This window comes from Dunckerocampus dactyliophorus, chromosome 8, assembly GCF_027744805.1.
Source record: "Dunckerocampus dactyliophorus isolate RoL2022-P2 chromosome 8, RoL_Ddac_1.1, whole genome shotgun sequence".
Classification (NCBI taxonomy): domain Eukaryota; kingdom Metazoa; phylum Chordata; class Actinopteri; order Syngnathiformes; family Syngnathidae; genus Dunckerocampus; species Dunckerocampus dactyliophorus.
The window spans coordinates 24169659-24195195 of NC_072826.1; positions in this window are offsets into that span (position 1 = coordinate 24169659).

Here is a 25537-nt window from a genome sequence, read left to right on the forward strand (position 1 = left end):
GGTGCATATGTTGGGCAGTTTTGGCCTATGTTCATAAATGCACTCTATTCTGTCTGAAAGGAGTTTTTCAGCAATAACTGTTAGCTTTAGTCACTGCAGGCTAGCAGAAGACACTATAACCTTAAATCTCATATATGTGGTGTAGCTTCTTACCCCCTGCAAGGGGAATGTGGTTTGGTGCTGCTAGGATGTATTGTTGGACAGTTACAGGCAAAATGAAAAAAGTGATTCATTTGGCCTCAGCAGGTGTTTAAAGCACTTTTTAGGTGTTTGGTGCATATGTTGGGCAGTTTTGGCCTATGTTCATAAATGCACTCTATTCTGTCTGAAAGGAGTTTTTCAGCAATAACTCTTAGATTTAGTCACTGCAAGCTAGCAGAAGGTGCTACAGGCTCAAATCTCATGTATGTGGTGTACCTTCTTACCCCCTGCAAGGGGAATGTGGTTTGGTGCTGCTAGGATGTATTGTTGGACAGTTACAGGCAAAATGAAAAAAGTGATTCATTTGGCCTCAGCAGGTGTTTAAAGCACTTTTTAGGTGTTTGGTGCATATGTTGGGCAGTTTTGGCCTATGTTCATAAATGCACTCTATTCTGTCTGAAAGGAGTTTTTCAGCAATAACTGTTAGCTTTAGTCACTGCAGGCTAGCAGAAGACACTATAACCTTAAATCTCATATATGTGGTGTAGCTTCTTACCCCCTGCAAGGGGAATGTGGTTTGGTGCTGCTAGGATGTATTGTTGGACAGTTACAGGCAAAATGAAAAAAGTGATTCATTTGGCCTCAGCAGGTGTTTAAAGCACTTTTTAGGTGGTTTGGTGCATATGTGGTTCATTGTTGGGCAGTTTTGGCCCATGTTCATAAATGCACTCTATTCTGTCTGAAAGGAGTTTTTCAGCAATAACTCTTAGATTTAGTCACTGCAAGCTAGCAGAAGGTGCTACAGGCTCAAATCTCATGTATGTGGTGTACCTTCTTACCCCCTGCAAGGGGAATGTCGTTTGGTGCTGCTAGGATGTATTGTTGGACAGTTACAGGCAAAATGAAAAAAGTGATTCATTTGGCCTCAGCAGGTGTTTAAAGCACTTTTTAGGTGTTTGGTGCATATGTTGGGCAGTTTTGGCCTCTGTTCATAAATGCACTCTATTCTGTCTGAAAGGAGTTTTTCAGCAATAACTGTTAGCTTTAGTCACTGCAGGCTAGCAGAAGACACTATAACCTTAAATCTCATATATGTGGTGTAGCTTCTTACCCCCTGCAAGGGGAATGTGGTTTGGTGCTGCTAGGATGTATTGTTGGACAGTTACAGGCAAAATGAAAAAAGTGATTCATTTGGCCTCAGCAGGTGTTTAAAGCACTTTTTAGGTGGTTTGGTGCATATGTGGTTCATTGTTGGGCAGTTTTGGCCCATGTTCATAAATGCACTCTATTCTGTCTGAAAGGAGTTTTTCAGCAATAACTGTTAGATTTAGTCACTGCAAGCTAGCAGAAGGTGCTACAGGCTCAAATCTCATGTATGTGGTGTAGCTTCTTACCCCCTGCAAGGGGAATGTGGTTTGGTGCTGCTAGGATGTATTGTTGGACAGTTACAGGCAAAATGAAAAAAGTGATTCATTTGGCCTCAGCAGGTGTTTAAAGCACTTTTTAGGTGTTTGGTGCATATGTTGGGCAGTTTTGGCCTATGTTCATAAATGCACTCTATTCTGTCTGAAAGGAGTTTTTCAGCAATAACTGTTAGCTTTAGTCACTGCAGGCTAGCAGAAGACACTATAACCTTAAATCTCATATATGTGGTGTAGCTTCTTACCCCCTGCAAGGGGAATGTGGTTTGGTGCTGCTAGGATGTATTGTTGGACAGTTACAGGCAAAATGAAAAAAGTGATTCATTTGGCCTCAGCAGGTGTTTAAAGCACTTTTTAGGTGGTTTGGTGCATATGTGGTTCATTGTTGGGCAGTTTTGGCCCATGTTCATAAATGCACTCTATTCTGTCTGAAAGGAGTTTTTCAGCAATAACTGTTAGATTTAGTCACTGCAAGCTAGCAGAAGGTGCTACAGGCTCAAATCTCATGTATGTGGTGTACCTTCTTACCCCCTGCAAGGGGAATGTGGTTTGGTGCTGCTAGGATGTATTGTTGGACAGTTACAGGCAAAATGAAAAAAGTGATTCATTTGGCCTCAGCAGGTGTTTAAAGCACTTTTTAGGTGGTTTGGTGCATATGTGGTTCAATGTTGGGCAGTTTTGGCGCATGTTCATAAATGCACTCTATTCTGTCTGAAAGGAGTTTTTCAGCAATAACTGTTAGATTTAGTCACTGCAAGCTAACAGAAGACACTATAACCTCAAATCTCATGTATGTGGTGTAGCTTCTTACCCCCTGCAAGGGGAATGTGGTTTGGTGCTGCTAGGATGTATTGTTGGACAGTTACAGGCAAAATGAAAAAAGTGATTCATTTGGCCTCAGCAGGTGTTTAAAGCACTTTTTAGGTGTTTGGTGCATATGTTGGGCAGTTTTGGCCTATGTTCATAAATGCACTCTATTCTGTCTGAAAGGAGTTTTTCAGCAATAACTCTTAGATTTAGTCACTGCAAGCTAGCAGAAGGTGCTACAGGCTCAAATCTCATGTATGTGGTGTACCTTCTTACCCCCTGCAAGGGGAATGTGGTTTGGTGCTGCTAGGATGCATTGTTGGACAGTTACAGGCAAAATGAAAAAAGTGATTCATTTGGCCTCAGCAGGTGTTTAAAGCACTTTTTAGGTGTTTGGTGCATATGTTGGGCAGTTTTGGCCTATGTTCATAAATGCACTCTATTCTGTCTGAAAGGAGTTTTTCAGCAATAACTGTTAGCTTTAGTCACTGCAGGCTAGCAGAAGACACTATAACCTTAAATCTCATATATGTGGTGTAGTTTCTTACCCCCTGCAAGGGGAATGTGGTTTGGTGCTGCTAGGATGTATTGTTGGACAGTTACAGGCAAAATGAAAAAAGTGATTCATTTGGCCTCAGCAGGTGTTTAAAGCACTTTTAAGGTGGTTTGGTGCATATGTGGTTCATTGTTGGGCAATTTTGGCCTATGTTCATAAATGCACTCTATTCTGTCTGAAAGGAGTTTTTCAGCAATAACTGTTAGATTTAGTCACTGCAAGCTAACAGAAGACACTATAACCTCAAATCTCATGTATGTGGTGTAGCTTCTTACCCCCTGCAAGGGGAATGTGGTTTGGTGCTGCTAGGATGTATTGTTGGACAGTTACAGGCAAAATGAAAAAAGTGATTCATTTGGCCTCAGCAGGTGTTTAAAGCACTTTTTAGGTGGTTTGGTGCATATGTGGTTCATTGTTGGGCAGTTTTGGCCCATGTTCATAAATGCACTCTATTCTGTCTGAAAGGAGTTTTTCAGCAATAACTGTTAGATTTAGTCACTGCAAGCTAGCAGAAGGTGCTACAGGCTCAAATCTCATGTATGTGGTGTAGCGTCTTACCCCCTGCAAGGGGAATGTGGTTTGGTGCTGCTAGGATGTATTGTTGGACAGTTACAGGCAAAATGAAAAAAGTGATTCATTTGGCCTCAGCAGGTGTTTAAAGCACTTTTTAGGTGTTTGGTGCATATGTTGGGCAGTTTTGGCCTATGTTCATAAATGCACTCTATTCTGTCTGAAAGGAGTTTTTCAGCAATAACTGTTAGCTTTAGTCACTGCAGGCTAGCAGAAGACACTATAACCTTAAATCTCATATATGTGGTGTAGCTTCTTACCCCCTGCAAGGGGAATGTGGTTTGGTGCTGCTAGGATGTATTGTTGGACAGTTACAGGCAAAATGAAAAAAGTGATTCATTTGGCCTCAGCAGGTGTTTAAAGCACTTTTTAGGTGGTTTGGTGCATATGTGGTTCATTGTTGGGCAGTTTTGGCCCATGTTCATAAATGCACTCTATTCTGTCTGAAAGGAGTTTTTCAGCAATAACTGTTAGATTTAGTCACTGCAAGCTAGCAGAAGGTGCTACAGGCTCAAATCTCATGTATGTGGTGTACCTTCTTACCCCCTGCAAGGGGAATGTGGTTTGGTGCTGCTAGGATGTATTGTTGGACAGTTACAGGCAAAATGAAAAAAGTGATTCATTTGGCCTCAGCAGGTGTTTAAAGCACTTTTTAGGTGGTTTGGTGCATATGTGGTTCAATGTTGGGCAGTTTTGGCGCATGTTCATAAATGCACTCTATTCTGTCTGAAAGGAGTTTTTCAGCAATAACTGTTAGATTTAGTCACTGCAAGCTAACAGAAGACACTATAACCTCAAATCTCATGTATGTGGTGTAGCTTCTTACCCCCTGCAAGGGGAATGTGGTTTGGTGCTGCTAGGATGTATTGTTGGACAGTTACAGGCAAAATGAAAAAAGTGATTCATTTGGCCTCAGCAGGTGTTTAAAGCACTTTTTAGGTGTTTGGTGCATATGTTGGGCAGTTTTGGCCTATGTTCATAAATGCACTCTATTCTGTCTGAAAGGAGTTTTTCAGCAATAACTCTTAGATTTAGTCACTGCAAGCTAGCAGAAGGTGCTACAGGCTCAAATCTCATGTATGTGGTGTACCTTCTTACCCCCTGCAAGGGGAATGTGGTTTGGTGCTGCTAGGATGCATTGTTGGACAGTTACAGGCAAAATGAAAAAAGTGATTCATTTGGCCTCAGCAGGTGTTTAAAGCACTTTTTAGGTGTTTGGTGCATATGTTGGGCAGTTTTGGCCTATGTTCATAAATGCACTCTATTCTGTCTGAAAGGAGTTTTTCAGCAATAACTGTTAGCTTTAGTCACTGCAGGCTAGCAGAAGACACTATAACCTTAAATCTCATATATGTGGTGTAGTTTCTTACCCCCTGCAAGGGGAATGTGGTTTGGTGCTGCTAGGATGTATTGTTGGACAGTTACAGGCAAAATGAAAAAAGTGATTCATTTGGCCTCAGCAGGTGTTTAAAGCACTTTTAAGGTGGTTTGGTGCATATGTGGTTCATTGTTGGGCAGTTTTGGCCTATGTTCATAAATGCACTCTATTCTGTCTGAAAGGAGTTTTTCAGCAATAACTGTTAGATTTAGTCACTGCAAGCTAACAGAAGACACTATAACCTCAAATCTCATGTATGTGGTGTAGCTTCTTACCCCCTGCAAGGGGAATGTGGTTTGGTGCTGCTAGGATGTATTGTTGGACAGTTACAGGCAAAATGAAAAAAGTGATTCATTTGGCCTCAGCAGGTGTTTAAAGCACTTTTTAGGTGTTTGGTGCATATGTTGGGCAGTTTTGGCCTATGTTCATAAATGCACTCTATTCTGTCTGAAAGGAGTTTTTCAGCAATAACTCTTAGATTTAGTCACTGCAAGCTAGCAGAAGGTGCTACAGGCTCAAATCTCATGTATGTGGTGTACCTTCTTACCCCCTGCAAGGGGAATGTGGTTTGGTGCTGCTAGGATGTATTGTTGGACAGTTACAGGCAAAATGAAAAAAGTGATTCATTTGGCCTCAGCAGGTGTTTAAAGCACTTTTTAGGTGGTTTGGTGCATATGTGGTTCATTGTTGGGCAGTTTTGGCGCATTTTCATAAATGCACTCTATTCTGTCTGAAAGGAGTTTTTCAGCAATAACTGTTAGATTTAGTCACTGCAAGCTAACAGAAGACACTATAACCTCAAATATCATGTATGTGGTGTAGCTTCTTACCCCCTGCAAGGGGAATGTGGTTTGGTGCTGCTAGGATGTATTGTTGGACAGTTACAGGCAAAATGAAAAAAGTGATTCATTTGGCCTCAGCAGGTGTTTAAAGCACTTTTTAGGTGTTTGGTGCATATGTTGGGCAGTTTTGGCCTATGTTCATAAATGCACTCTATTCTGTCTGAAAGGAGTTTTTCAGCAATAACTGTTAGCTTTAGTCACTGCAGGCTAGCAGAAGACACTATAACCTTAAATCTCATATATGTGGTGTAGCTTCTTACCCCCTGCAAGGGGAATGTGGTTTGGTGCTGCTAGGATGTATTGTTGGACAGTTACAGGCAAAATGAAAAAAGTGATTCATTTGGCCTCAGCAGGTGTTTAAAGCACTTTTTAGGTGGTTTGGTGCATATGTGGTTCATTGTTGGGCAGTTTTGGCCCATGTTCATAAATGCACTCTATTCTGTCTGAAAGGAGTTTTTCAGCAATAACTCTTAGATTTAGTCACTGCAAGCTAGCAGAAGGTGCTACAGGCTCAAATCTCATGTATGTGGTGTAGCTTCTTACCCCCTGCAAGGGGAATGTGGTTTGGTGCTGCTAGGATGTATTGTTGGACAGTTACAGGCAAAATGAAAAAAGTGATTCATTTGGCCTCAGCAGGTGTTTAAAGCACTTTTTAGGTGTTTGGTGCATATGTTGGGCAGTTTTGGCCTATGTTCATAAATGCACTCTATTCTGTCTGAAAGGAGTTTTTCAGCAATAACTCTTAGATTTAGTCACTGCAAGCTAGCAGAAGGTGCTACAGGCTCAAATCTCATGTATGTGGTGTACCTTCTTACCCCCTGCAAGGGGAATGTGGTTTGGTGCTGCTAGGATGTATTGTTGGACAGTTACAGGCAAAATGAAAAAAGTGATTCATTTGGCCTCAGCAGGTGTTTAAAGCACTTTTAAGGTGGTTTGGTGCATATGTGGTTCATTGTTGGGCAGTTTTGGCCTATGTTCATAAATGCACTCTATTCTGTCTGAAAGGAGTTTTTCAGCAATAACTGTTAGATTTAGTCACTGCAAGCTAACAGAAGACACTATAACCTCAAATCTCATGTATGTGGTGTAGCTTCTTACCCCCTGCAAGGGGAATGTGGTTTGGTGCTGCTAGGATGTATTGTTGGACAGTTACAGGCAAAATGAAAAAAGTGATTCATTTGGCCTCAGCAGGTGTTTAAAGCACTTTTTAGGTGGTTTGGTGCATATGTGGTTCATTGTTGGGCAGTTTTGGCCCATGTTCATAAATGCACTCTATTCTGTCTGAAAGGAGTTTTTCAGCAATAACTGTTAGATTTAGTCACTGCAAGCTAGCAGAAGGTGCTACAGGCTCAAATCTCATGTATGTGGTGTACCTTCTTACCCCCTGCAAGGAGAATGTGGTTTGGTGCTGCTAGGATGTATTGTTGGACAGTTACAGGCAAAATGAAAAAAGTGATTCATTTGGCCTCAGCAGGTGTTTAAAGCACTTTTTAGGTGTTTGGTGCATATGTTGGGCAGTTTTGGCCTATGTTCATAAATGCACTCTATTCTGTCTGAAAGGAGTTTTTCAGCAATAACTCTTAGATTTAGTCACTGCAAGCTAGCAGAAGGTGCTACAGGCTCAAATCTCATGTATGTGGTGTACCTTCTTACCCCCTGCAAGGGGAATGTGGTTTGGTGCTGCTAGGATGTATTGTTGGACAGTTACAGGCAAAATGAAAAAAGTGATTCATTTGGCCTCAGCAGGTGTTTAAAGCACTTTTTAGGTGGTTTGGTGCATATGTGGTTCATTGTTGGGCAGTTTTGGCGCATTTTCATAAATGCACTCTATTCTGTCTGAAAGGAGTTTTTCAGCAATAACTGTTAGATTTAGTCACTGCAAGCTAACAGAAGACACTATAACCTCAAATATCATGTATGTGGTGTAGCTTCTTACCCCCTGCAAGGGGAATGTGGTTTGGTGCTGCTAGGATGTATTGTTGGACAGTTACAGGCAAAATGAAAAAAGTGATTCATTTGGCCTCAGCAGGTGTTTAAAGCACTTTTTAGGTGTTTGGTGCATATGTTGGGCAGTTTTGGCCTATGTTCATAAATGCACTCTATTCTGTCTGAAAGGAGTTTTTCAGCAATAACTGTTAGCTTTAGTCACTGCAGGCTAGCAGAAGACACTATAACCTTAAATCTCATATATGTGGTGTAGCTTCTTACCCCCTGCAAGGGGAATGTGGTTTGGTGCTGCTAGGATGTATTGTTGGACAGTTACAGGCAAAATGAAAAAAGTGATTCATTTGGCCTCAGCAGGTGTTTAAAGCACTTTTTAGGTGGTTTGGTGCATATGTGGTTCATTGTTGGGCAGTTTTGGCCCATGTTCATAAATGCACTCTATTCTGTCTGAAAGGAGTTTTTCAGCAATAACTCTTAGATTTAGTCACTGCAAGCTAGCAGAAGGTGCTACAGGCTCAAATCTCATGTATGTGGTGTAGCTTCTTACCCCCTGCAAGGGGAATGTGGTTTGGTGCTGCTAGGATGTATTGTTGGACAGTTACAGGCAAAATGAAAAAAGTGATTCATTTGGCCTCAGCAGGTGTTTAAAGCACTTTTTAGGTGTTTGGTGCATATGTTGGGCAGTTTTGGCCTATGTTCATAAATGCACTCTATTCTGTCTGAAAGGAGTTTTTCAGCAATAACTGTTAGCTTTAGTCACTGCAGGCTAGCAGAAGACACTATAACCTTAAATCTCATATATGTGGTGTAGCTTCTTACCCCCTGCAAGGGGAATGTGGTTTGGTGCTGCTAGGATGTATTGTTGGACAGTTACAGGCAAAATGAAAAAAGTGATTCATTTGGCCTCAGCAGGTGTTTAAAGCACTTTTTAGGTGGTTTGGTGCATATGTGGTTCATTGTTGGGCAGTTTTGGCCCATGTTCATAAATGCACTCTATTCTGTCTGAAAGGAGTTTTTCAGCAATAACTCTTAGATTTAGTCACTGCAAGCTAGCAGAAGGTGCTACAGGCTCAAATCTCATGTATGTGGTGTACCTTCTTACCCCCTGCAAGGGGAATGTGGTTTGGTGCTGCTAGGATGTATTGTTGGACAGTTACAGGCAAAATGAAAAAAGTGATTCATTTGGCCTCAGCAGGTGTTTAAAGCACTTTTTAGGTGGTTTGGTGCATATGTGGTTCAATGTTGGGCAGTTTTGGCGCATGTTCATAAATGCACTCTATTCTGTCTGAAAGGAGTTTTTCAGCAATAACTGTTAGATTTAGTCACTGCAAGCTAACAGAAGACACTATAACCTCAAATCTCATGTATGTGGTGTAGCTTCTTACCCCCTGCAAGGGGAATGTGGTTTGGTGCTGCTAGGATGTATTGTTGGACAGTTACAGGCAAAATGAAAAAAGTGATTCATTTGGCCTCAGCAGGTGTTTAAAGCACTTTTTAGGTGTTTGGTGCATATGTTGGGCAGTTTTGGCCTATGTTCATAAATGCACTCTATTCTGTCTGAAAGGAGTTTTTCAGCAATAACTCTTAGATTTAGTCACTGCAAGCTAGCAGAAGGTGCTACAGGCTCAAATCTCATGTATGTGGTGTACCTTCTTACCCCCTGCAAGGGGAATGTGGTTTGGTGCTGCTAGGATGCATTGTTGGACAGTTACAGGCAAAATGAAAAAAGTGATTCATTTGGCCTCAGCAGGTGTTTAAAGCACTTTTTAGGTGTTTGGTGCATATGTTGGGCAGTTTTGGCCTATGTTCATAAATGCACTCTATTCTGTCTGAAAGGAGTTTTTCAGCAATAACTGTTAGCTTTAGTCACTGCAGGCTAGCAGAAGACACTATAACCTTAAATCTCATATATGTGGTGTAGCTTCTTACCCCCTGCAAGGGGAATGTGGTTTGGTGCTGCTAGGATGTATTGTTGGACAGTTACAGGCAAAATGAAAAAAGTGATTCATTTGGCCTCAGCAGGTGTTTAAAGCACTTTTTAGGTGGTTTGGTGCATATGTGGTTCATTGTTGGGCAGTTTTGGCCCATGTTCATAAATGCACTCTATTCTGTCTGAAAGGAGTTTTTCAGCAATAACTGTTAGATTTAGTCACTGCAAGCTAGCAGAAGGTGCTACAGGCTCAAATCTCATGTATGTGGTGTAGCGTCTTACCCCCTGCAAGGGGAATGTGGTTTGGTGCTGCTAGGATGTATTGTTGGACAGTTACAGGCAAAATGAAAAAAGTGATTCATTTGGCCTCAGCAGGTGTTTAAAGCACTTTTAAGGTGGTTTGGTGCATATGTGGTTCATTGTTGGGCAGTTTTGGCCTATGTTCATAAATGCACTCTATTCTGTCTGAAAGGAGTTTTTCAGCAATAACTGTTAGATTTAGTCACTGCAAGCTAACAGAAGACACTATAACCTCAAATCTCATGTATGTGGTGTAGCTTCTTACCCCCTGCAAGGGGAATGTGGTTTGGTGCTGCTAGGATGTATTGTTGGACAGTTACAGGCAAAATGAAAAAAGTGATTCATTTGGCCTCAGCAGGTGTTTAAAGCACTTTTTAGGTGGTTTGGTGCATATGTGGTTCATTGTTGGGCAGTTTTGGCCCATGTTCATAAATGCACTCTATTCTGTCTGAAAGGAGTTTTTCAGCAATAACTGTTAGATTTAGTCACTGCAAGCTAGCAGAAGGTGCTACAGGCTCAAATCTCATGTATGTGGTGTAGCGTCTTACCCCCTGCAAGGGGAATGTGGTTTGGTGCTGCTAGGATGTATTGTTGGACAGTTACAGGCAAAATGAAAAAAGTGATTCATTTGGCCTCAGCAGGTGTTTAAAGCACTTTTTAGGTGTTTGGTGCATATGTTGGGCAGTTTTGGCCTATGTTCATAAATGCACTCTATTCTGTCTGAAAGGAGTTTTTCAGCAATAACTCTTAGATTTAGTCACTGCAAGCTAGCAGAAGGTGCTACAGGCTCAAATCTCATGTATGTGGTGTACCTTCTTACCCCCTGCAAGGGGAATGTGGTTTGGTGCTGCTAGGATGTATTGTTGGACAGTTACAGGCAAAATGAAAAAAGTGATTCATTTGGCCTCAGCAGGTGTTTAAAGCACTTTTAAGGTGGTTTGGTGCATATGTGGTTCATTGTTGGGCAGTTTTGGCCTATGTTCATAAATGCACTCTATTCTGTCTGAAAGGAGTTTTTCAGCAATAACTGTTAGATTTAGTCACTGCAAGCTAACAGAAGACACTATAACCTCAAATCTCATGTATGTGGTGTAGCTTCTTACCCCCTGCAAGGGGAATGTGGTTTGGTGCTGCTAGGATGTATTGTTGGACAGTTACAGGCAAAATGAAAAAAGTGATTCATTTGGCCTCAGCAGGTGTTTAAAGCACTTTTTAGGTGGTTTGGTGCATATGTGGTTCATTGTTGGGCAGTTTTGGCCCATGTTCATAAATGCACTCTATTCTGTCTGAAAGGAGTTTTTCAGCAATAACTGTTAGATTTAGTCACTGCAAGCTAGCAGAAGGTGCTACAGGCTCAAATCTCATGTATGTGGTGTAGCGTCTTACCCCCTGCAAGGAGAATGTGGTTTGGTGCTGCTAGGATGTATTGTTGGACAGTTACAGGCAAAATGAAAAAAGTGATTCATTTGGCCTCAGCAGGTGTTTAAAGCACTTTTTAGGTGTTTGGTGCATATGTTGGGCAGTTTTGGCCTATGTTCATAAATGCACTCTATTCTGTCTGAAAGGAGTTTTTCAGCAATAACTCTTAGATTTAGTCACTGCAAGCTAGCAGAAGGTGCTACAGGCTCAAATCTCATGTATGTGGTGTACCTTCTTACCCCCTGCAAGGGGAATGTGGTTTGGTGCTGCTAGGATGTATTGTTGGACAGTTACAGGCAAAATGAAAAAAGTGATTCATTTGGCCTCAGCAGGTGTTTAAAGCACTTTTTAGGTGGTTTGGTGCATATGTGGTTCATTGTTGGGCAGTTTTGGCGCATTTTCATAAATGCACTCTATTCTGTCTGAAAGGAGTTTTTCAGCAATAACTGTTAGATTTAGTCACTGCAAGCTAACAGAAGACACTATAACCTCAAATATCATGTATGTGGTGTAGCTTCTTACCCCCTGCAAGGGGAATGTGGTTTGGTGCTGCTAGGATGTATTGTTGGACAGTTACAGGCAAAATGAAAAAAGTGATTCATTTGGCCTCAGCAGGTGTTTAAAGCACTTTTTAGGTGTTTGGTGCATATGTTGGGCAGTTTTGGCCTATGTTCATAAATGCACTCTATTCTGTCTGAAAGGAGTTTTTCAGCAATAACTGTTAGCTTTAGTCACTGCAGGCTAGCAGAAGACACTATAACCTTAAATCTCATATATGTGGTGTAGCTTCTTACCCCCTGCAAGGGGAATGTGGTTTGGTGCTGCTAGGATGTATTGTTGGACAGTTACAGGCAAAATGAAAAAAGTGATTCATTTGGCCTCAGCAGGTGTTTAAAGCACTTTTTAGGTGGTTTGGTGCATATGTGGTTCATTGTTGGGCAGTTTTGGCCCATGTTCATAAATGCACTCTATTCTGTCTGAAAGGAGTTTTTCAGCAATAACTCTTAGATTTAGTCACTGCAAGCTAGCAGAAGGTGCTACAGGCTCAAATCTCATGTATGTGGTGTACCTTCTTACCCCCTGCAAGGGGAATGTGGTTTGGTGCTGCTAGGATGTATTGTTGGACAGTTACAGGCAAAATGAAAAAAGTGATTCATTTGGCCTCAGCAGGTGTTTAAAGCACTTTTTAGGTGGTTTGGTGCATATGTGGTTCAATGTTGGGCAGTTTTGGCGCATGTTCATAAATGCACTCTATTCTGTCTGAAAGGAGTTTTTCAGCAATAACTGTTAGATTTAGTCACTGCAAGCTAACAGAAGACACTATAACCTCAAATCTCATGTATGTGGTGTAGCTTCTTACCCCCTGCAAGGGGAATGTGGTTTGGTGCTGCTAGGATGTATTGTTGGACAGTTACAGGCAAAATGAAAAAAGTGATTCATTTGGCCTCAGCAGGTGTTTAAAGCACTTTTTAGGTGTTTGGTGCATATGTTGGGCAGTTTTGGCCTATGTTCATAAATGCACTCTATTCTGTCTGAAAGGAGTTTTTCAGCAATAACTCTTAGATTTAGTCACTGCAAGCTAGCAGAAGGTGCTACAGGCTCAAATCTCATGTATGTGGTGTACCTTCTTACCCCCTGCAAGGGGAATGTGGTTTGGTGCTGCTAGGATGCATTGTTGGACAGTTACAGGCAAAATGAAAAAAGTGATTCATTTGGCCTCAGCAGGTGTTTAAAGCACTTTTTAGGTGTTTGGTGCATATGTTGGGCAGTTTTGGCCTATGTTCATAAATGCACTCTATTCTGTCTGAAAGGAGTTTTTCAGCAATAACTGTTAGCTTTAGTCACTGCAGGCTAGCAGAAGACACTATAACCTTAAATCTCATATATGTGGTGTAGCTTCTTACCCCCTGCAAGGGGAATGTGGTTTGGTGCTGCTAGGATGTATTGTTGGACAGTTACAGGCAAAATGAAAAAAGTGATTCATTTGGCCTCAGCAGGTGTTTAAAGCACTTTTTAGGTGGTTTGGTGCATATGTGGTTCATTGTTGGGCAGTTTTGGCCCATGTTCATAAATGCACTCTATTCTGTCTGAAAGGAGTTTTTCAGCAATAACTGTTAGATTTAGTCACTGCAAGCTAGCAGAAGGTGCTACAGGCTCAAATCTCATGTATGTGGTGTAGCGTCTTACCCCCTGCAAGGGGAATGTGGTTTGGTGCTGCTAGGATGTATTGTTGGACAGTTACAGGCAAAATGAAAAAAGTGATTCATTTGGCCTCAGCAGGTGTTTAAAGCACTTTTAAGGTGGTTTGGTGCATATGTGGTTCATTGTTGGGCAGTTTTGGCCTATGTTCATAAATGCACTCTATTCTGTCTGAAAGGAGTTTTTCAGCAATAACTGTTAGATTTAGTCACTGCAAGCTAACAGAAGACACTATAACCTCAAATCTCATGTATGTGGTGTAGCTTCTTACCCCCTGCAAGGGGAATGTGGTTTGGTGCTGCTAGGATGTATTGTTGGACAGTTACAGGCAAAATGAAAAAAGTGATTCATTTGGCCTCAGCAGGTGTTTAAAGCACTTTTTAGGTGGTTTGGTGCATATGTGGTTCATTGTTGGGCAGTTTTGGCCCATGTTCATAAATGCACTCTATTCTGTCTGAAAGGAGTTTTTCAGCAATAACTGTTAGATTTAGTCACTGCAAGCTAACAGAAGACACTATAACCTCAAATCTCATGTATGTGGTGTAGCTTCTTACCCCCTGCAAGGGGAATGTGGTTTGGTGCTGCTAGGATGTATTGTTGGACAGTTACAGGCAAAATGAAAAAAGTGATTCATTTGGCCTCAGCAGGTGTTTAAAGCACTTTTTAGGTGGTTTGGTGCATATGTGGTTCATTGTTGGGCAGTTTTGGCCCATGTTCATAAATGCACTCTATTCTGTCTGAAAGGAGTTTTTCAGCAATAACTGTTAGATTTAGTCACTGCAAGCTAGCAGAAGGTGCTACAGGCTCAAATCTCATGTATGTGGTGTAGCGTCTTACCCCCTGCAAGGGGAATGTGGTTTGGTGCTGCTAGGATGTATTGTTGGACAGTTACAGGCAAAATGAAAAAAGTGATTCATTTGGCCTCAGCAGGTGTTTAAAGCACTTTTAAGGTGGTTTGGTGCATATGTGGTTCATTGTTGGGCAGTTTTGGCCTATGTTCATAAATGCACTCTATTCTGTCTGAAAGGAGTTTTTCAGCAATAACTGTTAGATTTAGTCACTGCAAGCTAACAGAAGACACTATAACCTCAAATCTCATGTATGTGGTGTAGCTTCTTACCCCCTGCAAGGGGAATGTGGTTTGGTGCTGCTAGGATGTATTGTTGGACAGTTACAGGCAAAATGAAAAAAGTGATTCATTTGGCCTCAGCAGGTGTTTAAAGCACTTTTTAGGTGTTTGGTGCATATGTTGGGCAGTTTTGGCCTATGTTCATAAATGCACTCTATTCTGTCTGAAAGGAGTTTTTCAGCAATAACTCTTAGATTTAGTCACTGCAAGCTAGCAGAAGGTGCTACAGGCTCAAATCTCATGTATGTGGTGTACCTTCTTACCCCCTGCAAGGGGAATGTGGTTTGGTGCTGCTAGGATGTATTGTTGGACAGTTACAGGCAAAATGAAAAAAGTGATTCATTTGGCCTCAGCAGGTGTTTAAAGCACTTTTTAGGTGTTTGGTGCATATGTTGGGCAGTTTTGGCCTATGTTCATAAATGCACTCTATTCTGTCTGAAAGGAGTTTTTCAGCAATAACTGTTAGCTTTAGTCACTGCAGGCTAGCAGAAGACACTATAACCTTAAATCTCATATATGTGGTGTAGCTTCTTACCCCCTGCAAGGGGAATGTGGTTTGGTGCTGCTAGGATGTATTGTTGGACAGTTACAGGCAAAATGAAAAAAGTGATTCATTTGGCCTCAGCAGGTGTTTAAAGCACTTTTTAGGTCGTTTGGTGCATATGTGGTTCATTGTTGGGCAGTTTTGGCCCATGTTCATAAATGCACTCTATTCTGTCTGAAAGGAGTTTTTCAGCAATAACTGTTAGATTTAGTCACTGCAAGCTAGCAGAAGGTGCTACAGGCTCAAATCTCATGTATGTGGTGTAGCGTCTTACCCCCTGCAAGGGGAATGTGGTTTGGTGCTGCTAGGATGTATTGTTGGACAGTTACAGGCAAAATGAAAAAAGTGATTCATTTGGCCTCAGCAGGTGTTTAAAGCACTTTTAAGGTGGTTTGGTGCATATGTGGTTCATTGTTGGGCAGTTTTGGCCTATGTTCATAAATGCACTCTATTCTGTCTGAAAGGAGTTTTTCAGCAATAACTGTTAGATTTAGTCACTGCAAGCTAACAGAAGACACTATAACCTCAAATCTCATGTATGTGGTGTAGCTTCTTACCCCCTGCAAGGGGAATGTGGTTTGGTGCTGCTAGGATGTATTGTTGGACAGTTACAGGCAAAATGAAAAAAGTGATTCATTTGGCCTCAGCAGGTGTTTAAAGCACTTTTTAGGTGGTTTGGTGCATATGTGGTTCATTGTTGGGCAGTTTTGGCCCATGTTCATAAATGCACTCTATTCTGTCTGAAAGGAGTTTTTCAGCAATAACTGTTAGATTTAGTCACTGCAAGCTAGCAGAAGGTGCTACAGGCTCAAATCTCATGTATGTGGTGTAGCGTCTTACCCCCTGCAAGGGGAATGTGGTTTGGTGCTGCTAGGATGTATTGTTGGACAGTTACAGGCAAAATGAAAAAAGTGATTCATTTGGCCTCAGCAGGTGTTTAAAGCACTTTTTAGGTGTTTGGTGCATATGTTGGGCAGTTTTGGCCTATGTTCATAAATGCACTCTATTCTGTCTGAAAGGAGTTTTTCAGCAATAACTCTTAGATTTAGTCACTGCAAGCTAGCAGAAGGTGCTACAGGCTCAAATCTCATGTATGTGGTGTACCTTCTTACCCCCTGCAAGGGGAATGTGGTTTGGTGCTGCTAGGATGTATTGTTGGACAGTTACAGGCAAAATGAAAAAAGTGATTCATTTGGCCTCAGCAGGTGTTTAAAGCACTTTTTAGGTGGTTTGGTGCATATGTGGTTCATTGTTGGGCAGTTTTGGCGCATTTTCATAAATGCACTCTATTCTGTCTGAAAGGAGTTTTTCAGCAATAACTGTTAGATTTAGTCACTGCAAGCTAACAGAAGACACTATAACCTCAAATATCATGTATGTGGTGTAGCTTCTTACCCCCTGCAAGGGGAATGTGGTTTGGTGCTGCTAGGATGTATTGTTGGACAGTTACAGGCAAAATGAAAAAAGTGATTCATTTGGCCTCAGCAGGTGTTTAAAGCACTTTTTAGGTGGTTTGGTGCATATGTGGTTCATTGTTGGGCAGTTTTGGCCCATGTTCATAAATGCACTCTATTCTGTCTGAAAGGAGTTTTTCAGCAATAACTGTTAGATTTAGTCACTGCAAGCTAGCAGAAGGTGCTACAGGCTCAAATCTCATGTATGTGGTGTAGCGTCTTACCCCCTGCAAGGGGAATGTGGTTTGGTGCTGCTAGGATGTATTGTTGGACAGTTACAGGCAAAATGAAAAAAGTGATTCATTTGGCCTCAGCAGGTGTTTAAAGCACTTTTTAGGTGTTTGGTGCATATGTTGGGCAGTTTTGGCCTATGTTCATAAATGCACTCTATTCTGTCTGAAAGGAGTTTTTCAGCAATAACTCTTAGATTTAGTCACTGCAAGCTAGCAGAAGGTGCTACAGGCTCAAATCTCATGTATGTGGTGTACCTTCTTACCCCCTGCAAGGGGAATGTGGTTTGGTGCTGCTAGGATGTATTGTTGGACAGTTACAGGCAAAATGAAAAAAGTGATTCATTTGGCCTCAGCAGGTGTTTAAAGCACTTTTTAGGTGGTTTGGTGCATATGTGGTTCATTGTTGGGCAGTTTTGGCGCATTTTCATAAATGCACTCTATTCTGTCTGAAAGGAGTTTTTCAGCAATAACTGTTAGATTTAGTCACTGCAAGCTAACAGAAGACACTATAACCTCAAATATCATGTATGTGGTGTAGCTTCTTACCCCCTGCAAGGGGAATGTGGTTTGGTGCTGCTAGGATGTATTGTTGGACAGTTACAGGCAAAATGAAAAAAGTGATTCATTTGGCCTCAGCAGGTGTTTAAAGCACTTTTTAGGTGTTTGGTGCATATGTTGGGCAGTTTTGGCCTATGTTCATAAATGCACTCTATTCTGTCTGAAAGGAGTTTTTCAGCAATAACTGTTAGCTTTAGTCACTGCAGGCTAGCAGAAGACACTATAACCTTAAATCTCATATATGTGGTGTAGCTTCTTACCCCCTGCAAGGGGAATGTGGTTTGGTGCTGCTAGGATGTATTGTTGGACAGTTACAGGCAAAATGAAAAAAGTGATTCATTTGGCCTCAGCAGGTGTTTAAAGCACTTTTTAGGTGGTTTGGTGCATATGTGGTTCATTGTTGGGCAGTTTTGGCCCATGTTCATAAATGCACTCTATTCTGTCTGAAAGGAGTTTTTCAGCAATAACTCTTAGATTTAGTCACTGCAAGCTAGCAGAAGGTGCTACAGGCTCAAATCTCATGTATGTGGTGTAGCTTCTTACCCCCTGCAAGGGGAATGTGGTTTGGTGCTGCTAGGATGTATTGTTGGACAGTTACAGGCAAAATGAAAAAAGTGATTCATTTGGCCTCAGCAGGTGTTTAAAGCACTTTTTAGGTGTTTGGTGCATATGTTGGGCAGTTTTGGCCTATGTTCATAAATGCACTCTATTCTGTCTGAAAGGAGTTTTTCAGCAATAACTCTTAGATTTAGTCACTGCAAGCTAGCAGAAGGTGCTACAGGCTCAAATCTCATGTATGTGGTGTACCTTCTTACCCCCTGCAAGGGGAATGTGGTTTGGTGCTGCTAGGATGTATTGTTGGACAGTTACAGGCAAAATGAAAAAAGTGATTCATTTGGCCTCAGCAGGTGTTTAAAGCACTTTTAAGGTGGTTTGGTGCATATGTGGTTCATTGTTGGGCAGTTTTGGCCTATGTTCATAAATGCACTCTATTCTGTCTGAAAGGAGTTTTTCAGCAATAACTGTTAGATTTAGTCACTGCAAGCTAACAGAAGACACTATAACCTCAAATCTCATGTATGTGGTGTAGCTTCTTACCCCCTGCAAGGGGAATGTGGTTTGGTGCTGCTAGGATGTATTGTTGGACAGTTACAGGCAAAATGAAAAAAGTGATTCATTTGGCCTCAGCAGGTGTTTAAAGCACTTTTTAGGTGGTTTGGTGCATATGTGGTTCATTGTTGGGCAGTTTTGGCCCATGTTCATAAATGCACTCTATTCTGTCTGAAAGGAGTTTTTCAGCAATAACTGTTAGATTTAGTCACTGCAAGCTAGCAGAAGGTGCTACAGGCTCAAATCTCATGTATGTGGTGTACCTTCTTACCCCCTGCAAGGAGAATGTGGTTTGGTGCTGCTAGGATGTATTGTTGGACAGTTACAGGCAAAATGAAAAAAGTGATTCATTTGGCCTCAGCAGGTGTTTAAAGCACTTTTTAGGTGTTTGGTGCATATGTTGGGCAGTTTTGGCCTATGTTCATAAATGCACTCTATTCTGTCTGAAAGGAGTTTTTCAGCAATAACTCTTAGATTTAGTCACTGCAAGCTAGCAGAAGGTGCTACAGGCTCAAATCTCATGTATGTGGTGTACCTTCTTACCCCCTGCAAGGGGAATGTGGTTTGGTGCTGCTAGGATGTATTGTTGGACAGTTACAGGCAAAATGAAAAAAGTGATTCATTTGGCCTCAGCAGGTGTTTAAAGCACTTTTTAGGTGGTTTGGTGCATATGTGGTTCATTGTTGGGCAGTTTTGGCGCATTTTCATAAATGCACTCTATTCTGTCTGAAAGGAGTTTTTCAGCAATAACTGTTAGATTTAGTCACTGCAAGCTAACAGAAGACACTATAACCTCAAATATCATGTATGTGGTGTAGCTTCTTACCCCCTGCAAGGGGAATGTGGTTTGGTGCTGCTAGGATGTATTGTTGGACAGTTACAGGCAAAATGAAAAAAGTGATTCATTTGGCCTCAGCAGGTGTTTAAAGCACTTTTTAGGTGTTTGGTGCATATGTTGGGCAGTTTTGGCCTATGTTCATAAATGCACTCTATTCTGTCTGAAAGGAGTTTTTCAGCAATAACTGTTAGCTTTAGTCACTGCAGGCTAGCAGAAGACACTATAACCTTAAATCTCATATATGTGGTGTAGCTTCTTACCCCCTGCAAGGGGAATGTGGTTTGGTGCTGCTAGGATGTATTGTTGGACAGTTACAGGCAAAATGAAAAAAGTGATTCATTTGGCCTCAGCAGGTGTTTAAAGCACTTTTTAGGTGGTTTGGTGCATATGTGGTTCATTGTTGGGCAGTTTTGGCCCATGTTCATAAATGCACTCTATTCTGTCTGAAAGGAGTTTTTCAGCAATAACTCTTAGATTTAGTCACTGCAAGCTAGCAGAAGGTGCTACAGGCTCAAATCTCATGTATGTGGTGTAGCTTCTTACCCCCTGCAAGGGGAATGTGGTTTGGTGCTGCTAGGATGTATTGTTGGACAGTTACAGGCAAAATGAAAAAAGTGATTCATTTGGCCTCAGCAGGTGTTTAAAGCACTTTTTAGGTGTTTGGTGCATATGTTGGGCAGTTTTGGCCTATGTTCATAAATGCACTCTATTCTGTCTGAAAGGAGTTTTTCAGCAATAACTCTTAGATTTAGTCACTGCAAGCTAGCAGAAGGTGCTACAGGCTCAAATCTCATGTATGTGGTGTACCTTCTTACCCCCTGCAAGGGGAATGTGGTTTGGTGCTGCTAGGATGTATTGTTGGACAGTTACAGGCAAAATGAAAAAAGTGATTCATTTGGCCTCAGCAGGTGTTTAAAGCACTTTTTAGGTGGTTTGGTGCATATGTGGTTCATTGTTGGGCAGTTTTGGCGCATTTTCATAAATGCACTCTATTCTGTCTGAAAGGAGTTTTTCAGCAATAACTGTTAGATTTAGTCACTGCAAGCTAACAGAAGACACTATAACCTCAAATATCATGTATGTGGTGTAGCTTCTTACCCCCTGCAAGGGGAATGTGGTTTGGTGCTGCTAGGATGTATTGTTGGACAGTTACAGGCAAAATGAAAAAAGTGATTAATTTGGCCTCAGCAGGTGTTTAAAGCACTTTTTAGGTGTTTGGTGCATATGTTGGGCAGTTTTGGCCTATGTTCATAAATGCACTCTATTCTGTCTGAAAGGAGTTTTTCAGCAATAACTGTTAGCTTTAGTCACTGCAGGCTAGCAGAAGACACTATAACCTTAAATCTCATATATGTGGTGTAGCTTCTTACCCCCTGCAAGGGGAATGTGGTTTGGTGCTGCTAGGATGTATTGTTGGACAGTTACAGGCAAAATGAAAAAAGTGATTCATTTGGCCTCAGCAGGTGTTTAAAGCACTTTTTAGGTGGTTTGGTGCATATGTGGTTCATTGTTGGGCAGTTTTGGCCCATGTTCATAAATGCACTCTATTCTGTCTGAAAGGAGTTTTTCAGCAATAACTCTTAGATTTAGTCACTGCAAGCTAGCAGAAGGTGCTACAGGCTCAAATCTCATGTATGTGGTGTAGCTTCTTACCCCCTGCAAGGGGAATGTGGTTTGGTGCTGCTAGGATGTATTGTTGGACAGTTACAGGCAAAATGAAAAAAGTGATTCATTTGGCCTCAGCAGGTGTTTAAAGCACTTTTTAGGTGTTTGGTGCATATGTTGGGCAGTTTTGGCCTATGTTCATAAATGCACTCTATTCTGTCTGAAAGGAGTTTTTCAGCAATAACTGTTAGCTTTAGTCACTGCAGGCTAGCAGAAGACACTATAACCTTAAATCTCATATATGTGGTGTAGCTTCTTACCCCCTGCAAGGGGAATGTGGTTTGGTGCTGCTAGGATGTATTGTTGGACAGTTACAGGCAAAATGAAAAAAGTGATTCATTTGGCCTCAGCAGGTGTTTAAAGCACTTTTTAGGTGGTTTGGTGCATATGTGGTTCATTGTTGGGCAGTTTTGGCCCATGTTCATAAATGCACTCTATTCTGTCTGAAAGGAGTTTTTCAGCAATAACTCTTAGATTTAGTCACTGCAAGCTAGCAGAAGGTGCTACAGGCTCAAATCTCATGTATGTGGTGTACCTTCTTACCCCCTGCAAGGGGAATGTGGTTTGGTGCTGCTAGGATGTATTGTTGGACAGTTACAGGCAAAATGAAAAAAGTGATTCATTTGGCCTCAGCAGGTGTTTAAAGCACTTTTTAGGTGGTTTGGTGCATATGTGGTTCAATGTTGGGCAGTTTTGGCGCATGTTCATAAATGCACTCTATTCTGTCTGAAAGGAGTTTTTCAGCAATAACTGTTAGATTTAGTCACTGCAAGCTAACAGAAGACACTATAACCTCAAATCTCATGTATGTGGTGTAGCTTCTTACCCCCTGCAAGGGGAATGTGGTTTGGTGCTGCTAGGATGTATTGTTGGACAGTTACAGGCAAAATGAAAAAAGTGATTCATTTGGCCTCAGCAGGTGTTTAAAGCACTTTTTAGGTGTTTGGTGCATATGTTGGGCAGTTTTGGCCTATGTTCATAAATGCACTCTATTCTGTCTGAAAGGAGTTTTTCAGCAATAACTCTTAGATTTAGTCACTGCAAGCTAGCAGAAGGTGCTACAGGCTCAAATCTCATGTATGTGGTGTACCTTCTTACCCCCTGCAAGGGGAATGTGGTTTGGTGCTGCTAGGATGCATTGTTGGACAGTTACAGGCAAAATGAAAAAAGTGATTCATTTGGCCTCAGCAGGTGTTTAAAGCACTTTTTAGGTGTTTGGTGCATATGTTGGGCAGTTTTGGCCTATGTTCATAAATGCACTCTATTCTGTCTGAAAGGAGTTTTTCAGCAATAACTGTTAGCTTTAGTCACTGCAGGCTAGCAGAAGACACTATAACCTTAAATCTCATATATGTGGTGTAGCTTCTTACCCCCTGCAAGGGGAATGTGGTTTGGTGCTGCTAGGATGTATTGTTGGACAGTTACAGGCAAAATGAAAAAAGTGATTCATTTGGCCTCAGCAGGTGTTTAAAGCACTTTTTAGGTGGTTTGGTGCATATGTGGTTCATTGTTGGGCAGTTTTGGCCCATGTTCATAAATGCACTCTATTCTGTCTGAAAGGAGTTTTTCAGCAATAACTGTTAGATTTAGTCACTGCAAGCTAGCAGAAGGTGCTACAGGCTCAAATCTCATGTATGTGGTGTAGCGTCTTACCCCCTGCAAGGGGAATGTGGTTTGGTGCTGCTAGGATGTATTGTTGGACAGTTACAGGCAAAATGAAAAAAGTGATTCATTTGGCCTCAGCAGGTGTTTAAAGCACTTTTAAGGTGGTTTGGTGCATATGTGGTTCATTGTTGGGCAGTTTTGGCCTATGTTCATAAATGCACTCTATTCTGTCTGAAAGGAGTTTTTCAGCAATAACTGTTAGATTTAGTCACTGCAAGCTAACAGAAGACACTATAACCTCAAATCTCATGTATGTGGTGTAGCTTCTTACCCCCTGCAAGGGGAATGTGGTTTGGTGCTGCTAGGATGTATTGTTGGACAGTTACAGGCAAAATGAAAAAAGTGATTCATTTGGCCTCAGCAGGTGTTTAAAGCACTTTTTAGGTGGTTTGGTGCATATGTGGTTCATTGTTGGGCAGTTTTGGCCCATGTTCATAAATGCACTCTATTCTGTCTGAAAGGAGTTTTTCAGCAATAACTGTTAGATTTAGTCACTGCAAGCTAGCAGAAGGTGCTACAGGCTCAAATCTCATGTATGTGGTGTAGCGTCTTACCCCCTGCAAGGGGAATGTGGTTTGGTGCTGCTAGGATGTATTGTTGGACAGTTACAGGCAAAATGAAAAAAGTGATTCATTTGGCCTCAGCAGGTGTTTAAAGCACTTTTTAGGTGTTTGGTGCATATGTTGGGCAGTTTTGGCCTATGTTCATAAATGCACTCTATTCTGTCTGAAAGGAGTTTTTCAGCAATAACTCTTAGATTTAGTCACTGCAAGCTAGCAGAAGGTGCTACAGGCTCAAATCTCATGTATGTGGTGTACCTTCTTACCCCCTGCAAGGGGAATGTGGTTTGGTGCTGCTAGGATGTATTGTTGGACAGTTACAGGCAAAATGAAAAAAGTGATTCATTTGGCCTCAGCAGGTGTTTAAAGCACTTTTAAGGTGGTTTGGTGCATATGTGGTTCATTGTTGGGCAGTTTTGGCCTATGTTCATAAATGCACTCTATTCTGTCTGAAAGGAGTTTTTCAGCAATAACTGTTAGATTTAGTCACTGCAAGCTAACAGAAGACACTATAACCTCAAATCTCATGTATGTGGTGTAGCTTCTTACCCCCTGCAAGGGGAATGTGGTTTGGTGCTGCTAGGATGTATTGTTGGACAGTTACAGGCAAAATGAAAAAAGTGATTCATTTGGCCTCAGCAGGTGTTTAAAGCACTTTTTAGGTGGTTTGGTGCATATGTGGTTCATTGTTGGGCAGTTTTGGCCCATGTTAATAAATGCACTCTATTCTGTCTGAAAGGAGTTTTTCAGCAATAACTGTTAGATTTAGTCACTGCAAGCTAGCAGAAGGTGCTACAGGCTCAAATCTCATGTATGTGGTGTAGCGTCTTACCCCCTGCAAGGAGAATGTGGTTTGGTGCTGCTAGGATGTATTGTTGGACAGTTACAGGCAAAATGAAAAAAGTGATTCATTTGGCCTCAGCAGGTGTTTAAAGCACTTTTTAGGTGTTTGGTGCATATGTTGGGCAGTTTTGGCCTATGTTCATAAATGCACTCTATTCTGTCTGAAAGGAGTTTTTCAGCAATAACTCTTAGATTTAGTCACTGCAAGCTAGCAGAAGGTGCTACAGGCTCAAATCTCATGTATGTGGTGTACCTTCTTACCCCCTGCAAGGGGAATGTGGTTTGGTGCTGCTAGGATGTATTGTTGGACAGTTACAGGCAAAATGAAAAAAGTGATTCATTTGGCCTCAGCAGGTGTTTAAAGCACTTTTTAGGTGGTTTGGTGCATATGTGGTTCATTGTTGGGCAGTTTTGGCGCATTTTCATAAATGCACTCTATTCTGTCTGAAAGGAGTTTTTCAGCAATAACTGTTAGATTTAGTCACTGCAAGCTAACAGAAGACACTATAACCTCAAATATCATGTATGTGGTGTAGCTTCTTACCCCCTGCAAGGGGAATGTGGTTTGGTGCTGCTAGGATGTATTGTTGGACAGTTACAGGCAAAATGAAAAAAGTGATTCATTTGGCCTCAGCAGGTGTTTAAAGCACTTTTTAGGTGTTTGGTGCATATGTTGGGCAGTTTTGGCCTATGTTCATAAATGCACTCTATTCTGTCTGAAAGGAGTTTTTCAGCAATAACTGTTAGCTTTAGTCACTGCAGGCTAGCAGAAGACACTATAACCTTAAATCTCATATATGTGGTGTAGCTTCTTACCCCCTGCAAGGGGAATGTGGTTTGGTGCTGCTAGGATGTATTGTTGGACAGTTACAGGCAAAATGAAAAAAGTGATTCATTTGGCCTCAGCAGGTGTTTAAAGCACTTTTTAGGTGGTTTGGTGCATATGTGGTTCATTGTTGGGCAGTTTTGGCCCATGTTCATAAATGCACTCTATTCTGTCTGAAAGGAGTTTTTCAGCAATAACTCTTAGATTTAGTCACTGCAAGCTAGCAGAAGGTGCTACAGGCTCAAATCTCATGTATGTGGTGTACCTTCTTACCCCCTGCAAGGGGAATGTGGTTTGGTGCTGCTAGGATGTATTGTTGGACAGTTACAGGCAAAATGAAAAAAGTGATTCATTTGGCCTCAGCAGGTGTTTAAAGCACTTTTTAGGTGGTTTGGTGCATATGTGGTTCAATGTTGGGCAGTTTTGGCGCATGTTCATAAATGCACTCTATTCTGTCTGAAAGGAGTTTTTCAGCAATAACTGTTAGATTTAGTCACTGCAAGCTAACAGAAGACACTATAACCTCAAATCTCATGTATGTGGTGTAGCTTCTTACCCCCTGCAAGGGGAATGTGGTTTGGTGCTGCTAGGATGTATTGTTGGAC